Raw genomic sequence first — 16,757 nt, 5'->3', positions numbered from 1 at the left:
TGCTTCTGCCAGGAATGAGTGGTACCCAAAGGAAAAATGTAAGATTGTTATTAACAGAAGGAGGAAGAGAGACACTGACTGGGCATGACTTAGCAGGTAGATGGATGCTGGGCGGTAAAAATGAATAGCTTTCCGATGTACACGGGAAACATACAGGTAATTGAATGAGCTATGTTGGAAGAGGTCATGGAGAGGACATGACCTCCAGCTGACCGGTGAGCTTGAGGTGGCTTGATGGTCAAGCTTCCGGGGGCTCATGGGTGCGCTTGTGGCTGACACGCGCTCTCTTCTCTTCTGCAAGCAGGACCCGGAAGTTCTGAACACGGCTATTCTCACTGGAAAGGCTGTTTCGGTTCCCATCAAGATGGTGGCGCTTAAGGAGGATGATTTGGTGGTGGACGTGTCAGAGGCTGTGGAATGCAGGTCTGCGGATGAAGACGTCATCAAGGTACAACGAGCTTTATACTTCCAGATGCCCAGGCGTTTGGTCCTTTCCTTCCCGTTCTGTCACGCAGCTGCTCTGAGCATCCCAGGCTCCCAAGGGCAGAGGAGGGAGTGATGGGGATGCTGATGGGGAGCGATGGTGATGCTGAGGGAGTGATGGGGATGTTGAGGAGGGAGTGAGCAATGGCAGGGACTCACCTGGGATCAGAGGCAGCTGCATGGGCTGTTTCCTTCCCCTGGGATGGAGGAGGGGGACCTTCTTCCCCTTCTTTTACTCATAGGACAGTGTTTCTTGAATTTTAGCAGTTTACCTGCCATCTTCTCAATTTTTGCTGACTTCCTGTGCCAACTAATGTAATTTACTCAACATATTTTCCTTAAATGCCTCACTTTTTCAATCTTAAATATCTTGAATGGCTCATTAGAAGACGATAAAATCCATGAGTTTGATGTACTAATTTTTTTAATATACACGAAATGAAAGACTATTAACTTCTTAAAAAGTCTATCCGTGTGTCCCCTAACTTCACTGGGGTACCAGCAGGACACAGCTCACAGTTTGGGGAATCTGGTTATAGCACATTTCTTCTGTGTTCTTTGTCTTAATGAGCTGGATTTACAACTCCAAATTCAACCAGGAACCAGCCTGTGATTTTTCTTTTTCCCCATATTCTTCACAGGGGTCTGCTTGAATCACCGAATTTAGAGTTCCTGCCAATTTTTTCTTGGCTCACTGGTTGGCAATTTCTTTTTGTAGCTGAGAACTTCAAGAGAAAGGACTTCCATCTTTAGAGCAATCCTTTCTCCTTTAAGCTGCTAAGAGAGCTCCCAGGTCCTGTGTCTTCATTCATTTTAGAAAAACACAATAGGGCTGAGGTCTGCCTTCTTTCTATGCTGTTGGCTCCGGTTTAGAGGTTAAATGAAACTTTGTTCCCCTCTGATAAACTTTGTGGTTGACAGAAGATCCTGAGATCCTCCGGGGGTTTCCCTGAGGTAGACAAGATCTGGGAGGCATTGATTCCTTCTCACGGTGAACTGCAGGAGGCTGTGTCTTAAGTAGGAGATGATTTTGATAAGGAAGAATTGATGTGAGGTCTAATTAAAATTAGAAAAAAATAATCCTTGGGAAGCCCCAATTTGGCATAGCCTGTTTCCTGGGCTTGGAAGGCTAATTTTCCCCTTGAGACAGAAAGTGGACTGGCTTCAAAGTACACACAGCCTTGCCCTGGGGCTCCTGGCAGGCCCTGGACTCTGGGAAGGTTTGCTTAAACAGATCTCAAGCCTTCGATATTCAGAGTCTGGAAAGATCCGAGACAAGTCACCGTTGATTGTCTGCTCAGGAACAAAATATATGTTGGTGACTCACCTCTCATGTTTACTTTAGACAATGCCATGTTATTTATCTTTCCACATCGTTATTACGATCTCATTATTTAGAGAGAGACAGTATCTGTGTGATTATGCTGCCATGGGCTTAAATAAATGGCTCAGCTCTGTAGTCCTTTCAGCATTGCTTCCTTCCCAAGGGCCTGGTGGGGAGCGCCCCACGACAGGAACCCCACTCTCCTGTCCCAGAGAGCTCTACCCTACAGAGGCATGGCCAAGTTCATGGATCCCATTGTTGCCTTATACTTGGCTTTCTCCTCTTCCCAGAAATATACTAAAAATATCCTCCACCCAGCCTGATAGAGGAATTGCTTTGGGAGGTGATAGGTTTGGGTTCAACTGTCACTTTCATGACCACATGAAGATGGGACTTTCTTCTAGCAAATTGATCTTAGCAAACAAAAGCATGCACATCACCAAGCCCAGAGCTGCTATAAGACATTTCTAGGGGAGCCCAGGCTCTGTTGCAGATTCCAGGGCCTGGGTCAGTGGAGGGGGATTCATTAAATGGTTGTGATGCACTTGTCACAGCTCTCATGTCAGTATCTGTCATACATTTTTTGTCACAACACTCAGGTGTACAGTGTCATCCTCAGAGCTGTCCTCTGGCCTCAGCATCACCAGGGGCACCCCAAAGATGTGAATGCTCCTTAACATCTTGGGGAGAGACACCTTGGTTTGTGGAGTATCATTGTCACTTCTTCATGGTCTGGGAGGCTGTGTGACTCCGCAGGGAGAGTCGTGCAGATTTCACCAAAGATCATCATATGATGGAAATTCTGAGCGTTGGGATGGTGACTTAGGTAAGGGAGAAAAAATGAGTTTAGAAAGGTATAAATTGTGGTGATGTCCAAATTGGTTTCTTTGACTTGGGACTTTGGTGGAACTGAATCTGAGAACATAAAGGATTTTGAAGGGCTGGAACCTTTGCAAGATTGGAAGGGATCAGTGTCACATTATAAGTTGACAACTACATCTATGTTAAAAAAAAAAAGAAGATGCATATTAATGATGTGCGTGTGTGTGTGTGTGTGTGTGTGTGTGTGTGTGCGCAATAAACCTTGGCACTTTTGTTCACAATGAGAACTAATGAACCAACTGTATTTTTAATGGAAGTATAGTTGGTTTACAATAAGGCATTAGTTTCAGGTGTACAACATAGTGATTCAGTATTTTTACAGATTATACTCTATTAAAAGTTATTAGATCATGGCTGTAATTCCCTGTGGAACCACCTGTCACCTGTTTGAAGAGGCTGCCACAGATTGATATGATTTTTTTTGGCATTAATGGATGCATGACCCTCAGAACAGAGGTCACAGGTGGACGAACTGCAGGCTGCATCTGGTTCAGAGAAATGTTTGTTTAATTTGCTGCCATCCTGTAAAAACTGGCAAATCATATTTGTTGTTGTTATTGTTTAGTCTCTAAGTCCTGTCTGACTCTTTCTCGACCCCATGGACTGTAGCCAGCCAGGCTCCTCTGTCCATGGGATTTCCCAGGCAAGAATACTGGAGTGGGTTGTCATTTCCTTCTCCTGGGGATCTTCCTGACCCAGGGATTGAACCCTCACCTCCTGCAGTGGCAGGTGGGTTCTTTTTCACTGAGCCACCAGGGAAGTCTGGCAAATCACATGAGTGAGTGAGTGAGTGAAGACACTCAGTCGTGTCCAACTCTTTGCAACCCCATGGACTGTAGCCTACCAGGCTCCTCCATCCATGGGATTGTCCAGGCAAGAATGCTGGAGTGGGTTGCCATTTCCTTCTCCAAATCACATAGACATCTGAATTTCCAGCTTCTCATGAAACTCACAAGGTCAGGTAGCCCTGGGCCCACACTGCTCCCTGCAACCCTTGACCTGGAAGTGACCAGAGGCCACCCGTGTGTAAGCCCCTGCACCCAGAACACCATAGTCTCCTACCTCCCTCTCGTCTCTCCCGCAGAGGCAGAGGGACGTCTGTGATTTCTGATTTCTGAGAGTAGGTTTCAGAGGAAAGGCACCTATTTCTTTGTCCCCTGGTCTCTGTAAGTCACAGATGATAGATGTCACTTGTCACTCTGATAGAGAATTCCATGTCTTTCTAGGCATAAGAGGAAGGCTGGAAATTGGATTTTGTTCTGTCAAAGAGTGTCTGGGGGGCTGAGAGTCCTTGAGATCAAACCGCAGGAGAAATGATAGAAGAAAGCGTGAGTGTTGAGCCTGGTGATGAGAAGAAAAAGCCCCTGGAGAAGTGAAGAGGGGGACATGACAGCTCTTTTGAAGTCTTTCGAGAACCATCCTCCAGAATACGGAGTAGATTTGTGCTTTTTAGGTTCCAACAGTGAATGTCAAAAAGGAACCCTTTTTGTCTCAAAAGAAAAAAGAATGCAGGGGGAGTGAATTCCTTGGTCAAGTTTTCAGACAAATGACTTTGGCTCAATCCTGGCCCCATCTTACTTTCTATTTGACCTGAGGTAAATGACTGAATCTCCTTGAGCTCAGTTTTCTTATCTGTAAAATGGGGGTGATAATGGGATTGTGAAAGATCTGCAGAGATTCGTTCTAACATGAGCATGTGAGGCAAAACTACCTGGAGTCAAAGTAACCCTGCAAAGTCCTTTAAAGAACACCTGAGCTTGTAAAAGTTCAAGAGAGTTGTTTGTTTTTTGCTTGCTTTTCTTTTCAATTTATTCTATTTAAACCACGGGCAAATTTCCTGTGGCAATATGTGGTTAAGATCTACTGTTATAGGTGGTGTTGAGTGGAGTCATAGATAAGATTTGGGAGAAACTGAAGATAAACTGAATTTTTCTCTCTTTATTTCAATCTTCTCTCCTTTATATCTTCTGATGAATGTGTTGCCAGATGGAAATCTACACAACGATAATAGAATTATCATTAAATGGTTAAAACGGTGTGTGATGCAATCCCTATGGAGGATTGTAAAATACAATACAGTTCAAAATTAAAACAAAAATTTATTGAAGTATGTAGAAGAAAAGTAGAAAGCATTAGTCGCTCAGTCTTGTCCGACTCTTTGCCACCCCATGAACTGTAGCCCACCAGGCGCCTCTTTCCGTGGAATTCTCCAGGCAAGAATACTGGAGTGGGTTGCCATGTCCTACTCCAGGGGATCTTCTCAACCCAGGGATTGAACCTGGGTCTCCTGCATTGCAGGCAGATTCTTTACCATCTGAGCCACCAGTAGTGATTACAACGGCATGTTATGTTTTACTGTACAGCAATGTGGCTCAGACATATATCCTTTTCCATATACTTTTCAGTATGTTTATCACAGAATATCGACTATATATTACATGATACTGAATATAGTTCCCTGGGTTATACAGTAGGACCTTGTTGTTTATCCATCCTACATATAATAGTTGCGTCTGCTCACCCCAAACTCCCAGTCTTTCCCTTCCCCACCTCCTTCCCCCTAGGCTCTTCTCTAGATTGGTGAGTCTGTTTCTGTCTTGAAGATATGTTCATTTGTGTCGTATTTTGGATTCCATATATAAGTGATATCATATGGTGGAAATACTATTTTAGAGCTCGATTATATTTTAAATACCTGATTATGCTTTAAAATAATTTTAGAGCTTAATTACATATAATTTTAAAAAGTATTCTATTTATTTATTTACTTATTTATATTGAAATATAGTTGATTTGCAATGTTATATTACTTTCAGCTATAAAATGATTCAGTTATACACATATATATTTTTTCTTTTTCAGATTTTTTCCCCTGTAGGTTACTACAAAATATTGAATATAGTTCCCTGTGCCTGTGTAGTAGGAGCTTGTTGGTTATCTATTTTATATTATATTGTAATTTTTGAGTGCCTTTCTCATTAGCTTCTGCTGGTGGGCTCTTGTTTTTCTGTGATTAATAGCTGTATTGTTTGTCAATGAACTGTAGTTTCCAAGCCCCCAGTAGCCAGTCATGCATCGGTTGATAGGGGATGAACTCTGCACTCTTGGAGAGAAATAAAAATGCAGCCATGTGTGTTGGTGGGTGGGTGTACCATCTCAAGGATGATGCTCTCCATCTCATTCTTGAAATAACTCATTGTCTCTCCTTCCAGTAACTATCAGCTGTGTGTGCTCAGTCGCTCACTCGCGTCTGACTCTTTGCACCCCATGGGCTGTAGCCTGGCAGGCTCCTCTCTCCATGGGATTTTCCGGGTAAGAATACTGGAGTGGATAGCTGTTTCCTCCTCCAGGGGACCTTCATGACCCAGGGACCCAGGGATCCAAGGAACCGGCATCTCCTGTGTCTCCTGCATTGGCAGGCAGATTCTTTACAACTATGCCACCTGGGAAGCCAGACTAGGAACTAAGAGATCCAAAAAGACTAAGGGCATTCCCATGCTAAAGCCTTCCTATCCCCAGGGAAGCATCATGTGCTCAGGCTTGGCTGTCGCTGCTGAAGGCAGAATCTTCTGATGGATGTGCTGTCAGAGGGAAATCAAAAGTTCCCTGCTGCTTACACAAACTGTTTGGTTGCTAAACAGAGTCCCACATCACCTCTGGAGAAAATAGCGGCTTTGACAAATGAGCCAGATTTCCTGGGTTGATTTTTAGCAGCTGCCAAAAGGCTGTCCCCCAAAGGGACTCAGTCTTCCTCAAGTCTGAATCTTGAGAGTTATGATAGGAAATATGTTTCTTGGACTCAGTACTCTAGAGGGACATGACTGAGCTACACTCTTTGAGCGAAAGATCTCATTATCCATTTGGATGGGATTGGACAGTGGTGATAACTCATGAGGTCTGGCAGGTATAACTGGAATTCCCTCCCTAGTTATGTCTGGGCATTTTGTTTGTTGATCGGGAACAAAAACCCAAATCTCACTCGCTTGAGCCAACAGAGAAAGTATTGGATTGGCCAAAAGGTTCATTTCAGTATTTCCATAACATCTTACAGAAAAACTCAAATGAACTTTTGGGCCAACCCAGTATGTTGGCTCATGTAACTAGAAGTGGATGTAATGAGTTCAAGCAAGATTGGATCAGAAGCTCATTAGGATTTGGTTTCTCTCTACCCTTAGTTCTGATATCCTCTAGGTTGTATTTATTCTCAGATGGACTTTTTCTATAAATTAATTTTTTTATTGAAGTGTGGTTGATTTACAATGTAGTGGTAATTTCTGCTGTACAGCAAAGTGATTCAGTTATGTATGTATGTGTGTGCATATATATATATATATGTATATATCCTTACATATACATGTTTGTGTCTGTGCTCATTCATGTCCAACTTTTTGCAACCCCATGGACTGTAGCCTGCCAGGTTCCTCTGTTCATGGAATTTTCCAGGCAAGAATACTGGGGTGGGTTGCCATTTCCCTTTCCAGGGATATATAGGTATATGTAAATATATTGCTTTATACATAAAAGAATATAATTATATATATGTACATTCTTATATATACATATGTATGCATATATATACATTTTTTTTCATATTCTATAGTCTATCACAAAATATTAAAGAGTTAGCTGTGCTATATAGTAGGATCTTGCTGTTTATCCACCTCATGTATACTAGTTTGCTTTTACTAATCCCAAATCCCCAATCTATCCCTCCTTCAACCCCCCACCCCTGTGGCAACCACAAGTCTGTAGTCTATGTCTGTGAGTCAGTTTCTGTTTGTAGATAAGTTCATTTGTGTCATATTATAGGCTCCACCTATAAGTGATACCATGTACTATGTGTCTTTATCTGTCTGACGTACTTCGCTCAGTGAGATCATCTCTGGCTGCATCCACATTGCTGGGACTGTTTCTATATGTGGCCTCTGACACCCAGAAATTCACGTTGTTTTATATTCAAGTCCAGAAAACCAAAGCTTCTCTCCTCTATGGCCTCCACCAAGATCCCAGGTTTGAATGATATTGGGTCTGGTATCCATTCTTGACCCTGCAGTTCTGTGGCCATAGACGAGAATATACACCTTGGTCTTGCCTGGGTCAGATATCGACCTGTCTTGATATCAGCCTGATGTCCGGCTGGAGGGGACATCACTTTAGCCTGAAGCACACAGTCTAGGCATGAGAGAGTGAGGGAGGGTTGATTCATCAGGGAAATTTTCATCTTTCTGTATCCCAAGAACACTGGACCCTGCCCAGGTCCCCAGACAGTGGGAGGCTTTGTGCATCTTTTTCCTGGGCTCATAATACTCCTTCCTGCGCCCAGCGTCCCTCCCCGCCTCCCGGCACCTGGAGAAACCTTGGTTGTCCTCTGGACTTGGCTCAGGGGCCCCTGCTCTGTGCTGCCACCCCCTTCCTGCTGTTCTGTATCTCTAACCAACTTCCACCCTGGGGTCCTTACCTTTGTGTTTCCACCCCCTGTGCAGATGCACATATTAGGGATTCATGCACTGTGTGTCCCTGTGCAGTGGAAGGTTTGCCCCTTGAGGGCAGGTCCATGTCTCACTTCTCTTCCTGCCCCGAAAATTCTGTTAGAAGGAGCAGTGACAACCATCACAGCCCACAGTGACACCATGCCAGACTCTATTCCCCTGGTTTTAAACACATTGCAGCCTCCACCACACCTAGCAGCCCCACAGAGTAGGTTCCAATATTATCCCCGTTTTACAGCCCAGAAAACTGAGGCTGGAGAGGTTTAAGTGTCTGGACTCAGTGAGTTGTACATAAACATTAGTCTACTGTGTGTCCAAATTCATGGTACTGAAAAGTGGACCGATAGTCCCTTCCTATTTCTTCTCTCATTTAAAGACAGATTTAAAGACAGAAGTTTCTGAAAATCCAGATTTTTGTGCTTGATCTTTGACTTTTCAATGTTGACGCATCATCTAGCTGAGAGGCAAATGCATTTTGCCCGGGGTCTGTCATTCTCACCTTCTCCATGTGTCCTGCGCTGTAGGAGCAGGTTCACTAATGAACGATGGGGCCTGGTCACAGGTGAGAGTGGGATTGAGGACCTTGTGGGGAACCTCACGGTGTTGATGAAGTGGGTTCAGAACAGTCTCTCTGCACTGACTTACCTTGAAAGGGTCCTTGTCTGCCATGGGCTCCAGCAAGCTTCCAGAGAAACCCTTAGATGGACCCTAATTTTATCAGAAGGAGATGGAGAGAAATCCCAGAGCAGTTTAAGCCCATTTCTCTTTCTTTCAGCGACACTTGGCAAACATTCCTCCACAAAACACTGTTCTTCTATTTCTGGGCATGAATTTCCTTCCCTTCGCCCATCACCAGGAGCCAGGCAGCTAAGAATAAGTCGTCAGGCAGCTTGGATGTTATTGCCTAATTTTGTCCTTCTTTATGCTGGTAATTTGGACTTTTATTGTTCCATCCTGATGGGAGATGTGTCATATATTTCCTGTTGGCCAAAAGATAGCTATTGCTGCCTCTCCAACCTTTTGTTCCATCAGCATCACTCTGATTTCAATATTAATTAGATCTTTTGTTCCTTTCTGTCTTTAGCATCTCTAATGAAGAACTAACACTCTGGAATTGTTTTGGCGTCACGCGGAGAAACCCTGGAATGAGCCAGGGTAGATCTGCAAGCCTACCGGCTTCGCTCCCTCAGTAAACATGCCCGCATGCTTCCTCCTCTCTGCTGGCCACCTCTCACCTCTCCTCTCCATCAGGCCCTGCTCAGGGCAAGGTCCTGGGGGTTCACTGCGGTCTTGGGTCTGCGACTGTATCTCCAATATCAGGGTTAGGTACAGCCACTATGCCTGTGTCCCTTGAAGACACATTTATCTTTTTTTTTAAATTGAAGTATAATTGATTTACAATGTTGTGTTAGTTTCAGGGCAGCAGCAAAGTAACTATAGTTATTATATATATGCTCTTTTTCAAATTCTTTTCCATTATAGGTTATTACAAGGTGCTGAATATAGTTCCCTGTGCTACAGAGTAGGTCCTTGCTATTTATTTTATTTATAGTAGTGCACATCTGTTAATCCCAAACTCTTAATTTATTTACCCCCCGTTCCCCATTGCTAACCATATGTTTGTTTTCTATGTCTGTGAGTCTATTTTTGTTTTGTAAATAAGCTCACTTGTATAATTTTTTTTTAGATTCCACATGATAATCTCTAGGTCCATCCACGTTGCTGCAAATGGCTTGTTTTGTTCCTTTTTATGGCTGAGTAATATTCCATTGTATATGTGTACCTCATCTTCTTTATCCATTCCTCTGCTAATTGGCACTTAGGTTGCTCCTGTGTCTTGGCTGTTGTCGATAGTGCTGCTAGGAACATTGGGGTGCAGAGGCACATTTATCCTTGATGTTTCGGAGCTTGGTTCACAGTTTAACCTCCTGACATGCAGCTTTGATGGTGAACAGAACGTATCCATACTCCCGATTAGGGAGAAGAAGAAGGCAACATGAGGCCTGAAGCACCTGAGTCTGGGCACAGTGAGAAGCTGGAAGTTTGGGGGTGCTCCCTGGGTGGTGTTCCTCTCATCAGTTTGGAGAACTGACAACCCCATTTTTCTTTTCTTTTTGTTAATATTTATTTGGCTGCCCTGGGCCTTAACTGTGGCAGGTAGAATCTTTGCTGCAGCATGTGGGATCCTCAGCTGTGACATGTGGGATCTAGTTCCCTGACCAGGGACAGAACCCAGGCCCCCTGTACTGGGAGGACAGTGTCCTAGCCATTGGACCACCAGGGAAGTCCCTGACTCCCTCATTTTCCAGTGGAGGAAACTGAGATTCAGAGGTTAGGCCAGAGATTTAATGTTGCACAGTTAGAGAGGGATGGACTTGGACCCAGTCTTAGGGTATCTAGAGCCCTTGCAGGGGCCACTGTGAACTTACTCAGTTGGAGAAGAGCCCCATAAAGGAAGATGGACTTGCCTTTGACCACAGTCTGAGATCAAGCAGTGCTGAGCATGCTCCTCTTTATGAGGTGGCCACTGATGACCTTGAACTCCAGCTGATGGACACCTCTCTCTTTCTGCAGGACTTTGGGCTGGGACTCCAGCTGAAAGCAAAGGTCAAATGTCATGTATCCTATCCTGAATGTCATCACACGCTGACCCCTGGGTGAGGAATAAGGAGTGACTTGCCAAGGTCATGTGTAGGCAGTGGCTGAACTAATGGTCCAACAGAGGACTTTGTGAATCCATGCCCCCCACCCCCACCATCCCTTTGAGGTTGGCAATGGCTGGGTTCTCCTTCCTCAGATCCATGCATTCGTGCAAATAGCAGAGTCTTCTAACAGATGTAGGATAACAAGGAGCCACGAAGTCATAGCTGGAGGAACCACAGGTATAAGAATCCACTGACCGCCTCATGTGCAGCTGAGCACGCATTCATAAATGGAGCGCCCCCTTGAGGTCACAGGGGAGTTCAGGACAGAACAGGAATCTGAACCCAGGTGGCTGTCCTCCCAGCCCAGAGCCCTTGGGCCCCATGGCCTTTTGAGGTATCCTTGAGGAAGCTGACTTCTCTTTCCTGCTAAAAGCCAGCAGGAATCTTTCAAGCCAGCAATCTTGAGTCTTAATCTGATCCCTCTACCCACAGAGACATTTTAGCCAGATCGATTTAAATGGGGTGAAATTCAATGGCAAGTAAAGTTGCACAAACCCAGAAAGACTTCAGGCCCTTGAAACTTTCAAAAATGGAAAAGATCAAAAATTTTAGAACCGCGTGTTCTAACCAAAGAAATAGTTCTTTTGGGACAAGTATCTAGAGTGGCCAAACACCAGCCCAATGGACAAACACAGTAATATAGTATTACAGTAATAGTAATAGTGTAGTCACAATACTGTAGTAACAACGATAGGTAACAAGAGTAATGTTAGTAATAGTAAGATGATAGTTGAAGATCTACCACGTGCCACTTGCCCTGTACTGTGCGCCCCCTGCAGGTGTCTCATTTAATTCTATACCATTTGGGCATGGTCATTATCCCATTTTACTGGTGGAAGGAACTGAGGTTCAGAGAAGTGGACTCCTTGTCCAAAGTCACACAGCGAAGGGAAGAGCTGAGATTCTAATCCAGGGACACCGATCTCCGAGATATTCTGAGAGAGGATTTTGCAAAGGTCACTGGGCTCATTGCAATGCTCCCTCCAGCCTTCCCAAAGCTAAAGTCGCCCTCAGGGTTTGGACGAGGTGGGATCTCTATTTTCAGTGCACAGGGAAGCCTCCCTTTGGCCCCGTCCACCAGCCCCAGGGCCATGGAACCTCCCTCCGCTGGGAAGGTGACCGGGCTCCGCATCTCCAAGTAGGGCTCCCGCTGTGGCTGTAACAGCGCCCTCCTGTGGGCCGCTTGGAGCGTCTGCAGCGTCCGCGCTGGGATGTCTGTGCCCGGGCGCGCCCTCTAGCGTCGGCAGGAGGGACTGCAGGTCTTACAGGTAATTGCACCTGGGGCTGTTGCTTGGAAAGCGAATTCCCTCCAGACTTCAGGGCGCTACCTTTTCTCACCATGTATGCGCCCTTTCCCCGCCCCTCTTTCTTTTCTGTTCTGTCCGTTCCCTCCACTTCCAATAATCTAATTAAATCAGCGGAAGTTTTCCCAGGAAAATGCACAAAAGCCTATAGAATTCAGCCTGCAATTTCATGATTTCATAGACGCCTCTTTGTCTCATTCATAAATGTCTTCACTCTGTTAATATCTTAGCAGAGCTTCTTGGATGTAACGAAAAAATCAGGCTGTTTAAAAATACCGCTTTTCCACAGCCCAATTCAGTTTCAATAAATAAATGGAGAATACACAATATCACGTTTCAAAATTTTGATATAGTTTAACTGCTCATGATGAACAAGTGAATGCTCTTAAATGCAAATGCTACAATGAAAAGACGTGCTGGAAATACAGTTGACCCTTGAACAACACAGGTTTAACTTCGTGAGTCCACTTATCCATGGATATTTTTCCATAGTGAATACTACACCGTCTTCCTTTGGTGGAATCTAAGGGTGCAGATAAAGAGGAACCGTTTATACCAGGGCTGACTATAAATTATATGCAGATTTTCAACTGCCTGGAGGAACAATGCCTCTAATCCCCCAATTATTCAAGAGTTAGCTGTCCTAGTTTCAAGGGGAAATTGGGTCTTGTCACGGGTTGGAGTTTTAAGTCACATGATGAAGAGGTTTTGGAGCAATCCACTCTGTGTGATTCTGTCCCTGGACTTGCAGCCTCCCTTGGAGACAGCTTCAAACATGTAATTCTGAGGTCTTTCATGAACATGAGGTGAGACCCCAAACTTCTTGATGTCTCCAGCTGATGATGCAGTCACTGGATGGATGAAAGAGTCAGGGTCTTGCCTCTCATTGCCAGTGGGGACCCTGCAGAGGCATATGGGAAGTTCCTTAGAAAGCATGAGTGACCTCAGCTGACCTTGGGGAGCCTCTGCTGGGAGTCAGGTGAGCTCTTGAGCATGGCCACTGTGTGATGCCCTGTAACCTTCACAACAGGACGTATTGTTATTGATGAGGAAACCAAGAGGCAAAAGATACAGAAAAGTACCCCACCTCCCATTGTAGGGCCATGGGTGGTGAGGATTCTGACTGCCTCTCTCTTACCCAAGGTCATCCTGTGAGTTTTCAGGAGGGGAGAGGGAAACACAGCACCTCACTGAGCTTCAGTCTGAGCTCCAGGAGGTGGGAAGGGGGACAGCTCCCCATCTTAGACGTGAACAGGTGTAAGCTGAAAGAAACCATTGACTGTTATACTGCAGTTGCTGTTGCTTAGTCCCTAAGTCGTGTCCAACTCTCTGTGGCCCCATGGACTAGTAGCCCACCAGACTCCTCTGTCCAGTGGATTTCCCAGGCAGGAGTGGATTACCATTTCCCTCTCCAGGGGATCTTCCCAACCCAGAGATCAAATCTGCATCTCCTGCATCGGCAGGCGGATTTTTCACCACTGAGCCACCAGGGAAGCCCCGCTGTCTATTACATTGGCCTGAAAAATGTGCCCTCCCCTCACTTTCCCCCAGAACAATTGCCCCAGCATGCAGGGTCCTGGGAATAAACTAAAACTGAGGTGTGCGGTTGGCTGACTCCATGGCAGGCAGAGAATCAGCACCAGCATCAGCCACAGGTTCCCTCACTGGCTGTGTGGTTGACAAGACCATCAGTCTTGTTAGCACTCCCGATATAGTATTGATGACCAGGCGTTTTTAAAGTGTTGTTATTATTCTAAAATAATCGCTGTTGGAAACATCTGTTGTTGATCACGGCACTGTGTGCATAGCCTTGCTTGATTGGTTTCTGTTAACTTACCCATAAATTATACATTAAAGTGGCTATAGAGACAGTGAGCCAGACAGTGTAAGTTGCAGGAACTTAGTCCACGCTCCTATTGGCTGATGTCTTTCCCTTTAGCTGCATTTTCCTCTCAGTTCAAGGCTGATAAAAATCACAGAGAACTGGTGATTCATTAGGAGTCCAGGAGAGGCCATGTCCCAGGAGGGGACCAGCCTGCACTGTATTCTGCATAGATTCCCCCCTAAATGCTGGGTCCTGAGCCCCACCTGGAGGGACTCTCTCTGTTCTGAGCTCTGTATCTCTTCCCTGCTGAGCTCTGAGCTGCTAGCATCAGACTCAGTATCTCAGTTCATCCTCATGATGCTGCTGGGAGGCATCAGTTGGCTCCATAGAATCAGCCACAGATACTTCCTTCCTATTGGTCAGGGTCAAACACTGGGCTCCCCTACCTGGACAGTGCCAACCTCTGTTGCATTCTGCAGCCTGCAGACCCAGCTATGACTCAGGACACAGCCTCCGACTCCAGTATCCCAGTCTTCTTCATTCAGGGCGACTTACTTCCACTTTCCAAGTCCTTACCCTGCTCACTCCTCCTCCACCACCTGCCCTGACCCCTCCAGCCTCCAAAGTCAGAGTTATCAGCTGCACAACCCCAGGGATTTTGTAGTTTGTTTCTGGAAGACATTCAGCACAGAGCAGAGCTGGGAGCCATGTACAAAAACAAATGTGCCATTAGATGGTACATTACGGAAAACTAGGTTTATGGCATCGTCCTCAACTCTTTAGCTTCTCTGGTGGGTCAGAGGTAAAGAATCCGCCTGCCAATGCAGGAGACATGGGTTTGATCCCTGGGTAGGGAAGATCCTTGGGAGAGGGAAATGACAACCCACTCCAGATTCTGGCCTGGGAAATCCCTTGGACAGAGGAGCCTGGCTGGCTACAGTCCAGGCAGTTGCAAAGAGGTGGGAATGACTGAGCGTGCACACACACACACACATACACACACACACACACACACACACACTCATCAACTCTATGAAGCTTCTTTCTTTATTTTTTGGTACCTTTGTACTGTTGATGGACATACGTTGGCACATCCTAATCACCCCAGCTCTATATGGAGCTTCTTCAGAGTGCACCAGAGTACCAGCCACAGGACATGAAAACTGCAGCTCCATGGCTCTGACCCAGTGATGAACAGAGTCCTTGGCTCAATGGATTTCTCACATTTCACCTTAGCGCTACCCTTTCTATGGGGCAGAACTCTCAGCTGTTGCATCTTTATTTTTCTAGTTGTGGGATGACAGCCCGGGAGAGGATGAGGAGACAGATATCCAGAAAGAGAGTTCCATCATGGGAAGGGTTCTGTCTGCAGGGATGAAATGATTAGCTATGTTTCCTTAGTAATTAATGAAAGCATTAACTTGCACTAAACAGAAACTGGGGTTATCTGGGAAACAGTCTTTTTTTTTTCTTTCGGCTATGCTGTGTGGCCTGTGGGGGCTCTTAGTTCCCTGATCAGGGATGGAACCCACACCCTTTGCAGTGGTAGCATGGAGTCTTAACCACTGGGCCACAGGGAAGTCCCAATTTTGAACTTTTTAAAATGAAAGGCAAGTTATTTGGGGTAATGAATGAATCACAATCATTGAAAGGACTGACGCTGACGCTCCAATACTTTGGCTACCTGATGCAAAGAGCCGAATCACTGGAAAAGACTCTGCTGCTGGGAAAGATTGAAGGCAAAAGGAGAAGAAAGGGGCAGAGGATGAAATGGTTAAATGGTATCACTGCCTTGACGGACATGACTTTGAGCAAACTCTGGGAGATAGTGAAAGATAGGAAGCCTGATGTGCTGCTGTCCATGGGTTTGCAGAGTTGGACACGATTTAGCGAATGAACAACACTCAAAAAATTACAAGAAATGTTTTTAGAGTCTTAACCTTTTCTTCCGCCTGGGAAAGGTTTTTGTGATGTCACATGTTGCCTTATCTGAAGGTCTCATTCATCGTGTGATGTCACCTGCCTGGTTCTGAGAGCCACCTAGGTTCCTGGGCTGGCCCTGGACATGAGGGGATAACAAGGGTCACTTCTCTCAGAGTCAGGGACTAAAAGCAACAGGGCTATTCAAGTGCGTTACATGCATGCATGCTAAGTTGCTTCAGCAGTGTCCAACTCTTTGCAACCCTACAGACTGTAGCCCGCCAGGCTCCTCTATCCATGGGATTCTCCATGCAAGAATACTGGAGTGGGTTGCCATGTCCTCCTCTGGGGGAATCTTCCTGACCCAGGGGTTGAACCTGCATCTCTTATGTCTCCCGCATTGGCAGGAGGGTTCTTTACCACCAATACCACCCGGGAAGCCCATTCAAGTGCATTAGGGCCACAGAATCAGACCCGGGGCAGGTCAGATTTCATGACCTTAGCCTTGAGGTCTTTCCAATTTAACTTAATTGATTTCTATTTGAATTCACTCAATGAAGTGCAATTCATAACTGAAACAAACTGTGAATGAGTGTTTGCCCTGGATCCCCAGCAGAGGTGAGTAAGGCTCCATCTCTGCCTCCAAACTGCTCCCAGTCCAGGGAAAGCAACAGCCACACAGATGTATAGCCTGTGTGCAAATCCCATCCCATCTGCAAGTCACCAGAGGCTTTACTACTCTCTGGGATAAAGGCATAACCTCTTCTGAGTCGGGTGACTCAGTATCCTGGCTTTCCCACGATGGCAGGGTGCCCAGGTCACAGG

General features: G+C 45.6%; 1 long non-coding RNA gene across 1 annotated transcript in view; it reads left to right on the top strand.

The window, feature by feature from the left end:
* The first annotated feature begins 298 nt into the window (after window positions 1-298).
* The window catches only part of LOC145526015 (uncharacterized), a 144,837-nt gene continuing 128,378 nt past the window's right edge, over window positions 299-16,757 (top strand). The window contains exon 1 of the long non-coding RNA XR_014068594.1: window positions 299-448. This is a non-coding gene — a long non-coding RNA (uncharacterized LOC145526015). The remainder of the gene's footprint in view (window positions 449-16,757) is intronic.

The sequence above is a fragment of the Giraffa tippelskirchi genome, chromosome 11 (genome assembly GCF_054371585.1).
Source record: "Giraffa tippelskirchi isolate mGirTip1 chromosome 11, T2T-mGirTip1v1.2.pri, whole genome shotgun sequence".
Lineage (NCBI taxonomy): Eukaryota > Metazoa > Chordata > Mammalia > Artiodactyla > Giraffidae > Giraffa > Giraffa tippelskirchi.
Note: the sequence above shows the minus strand (reverse complement) of the source record. Positions and strands in the feature narration are given on the sequence as shown.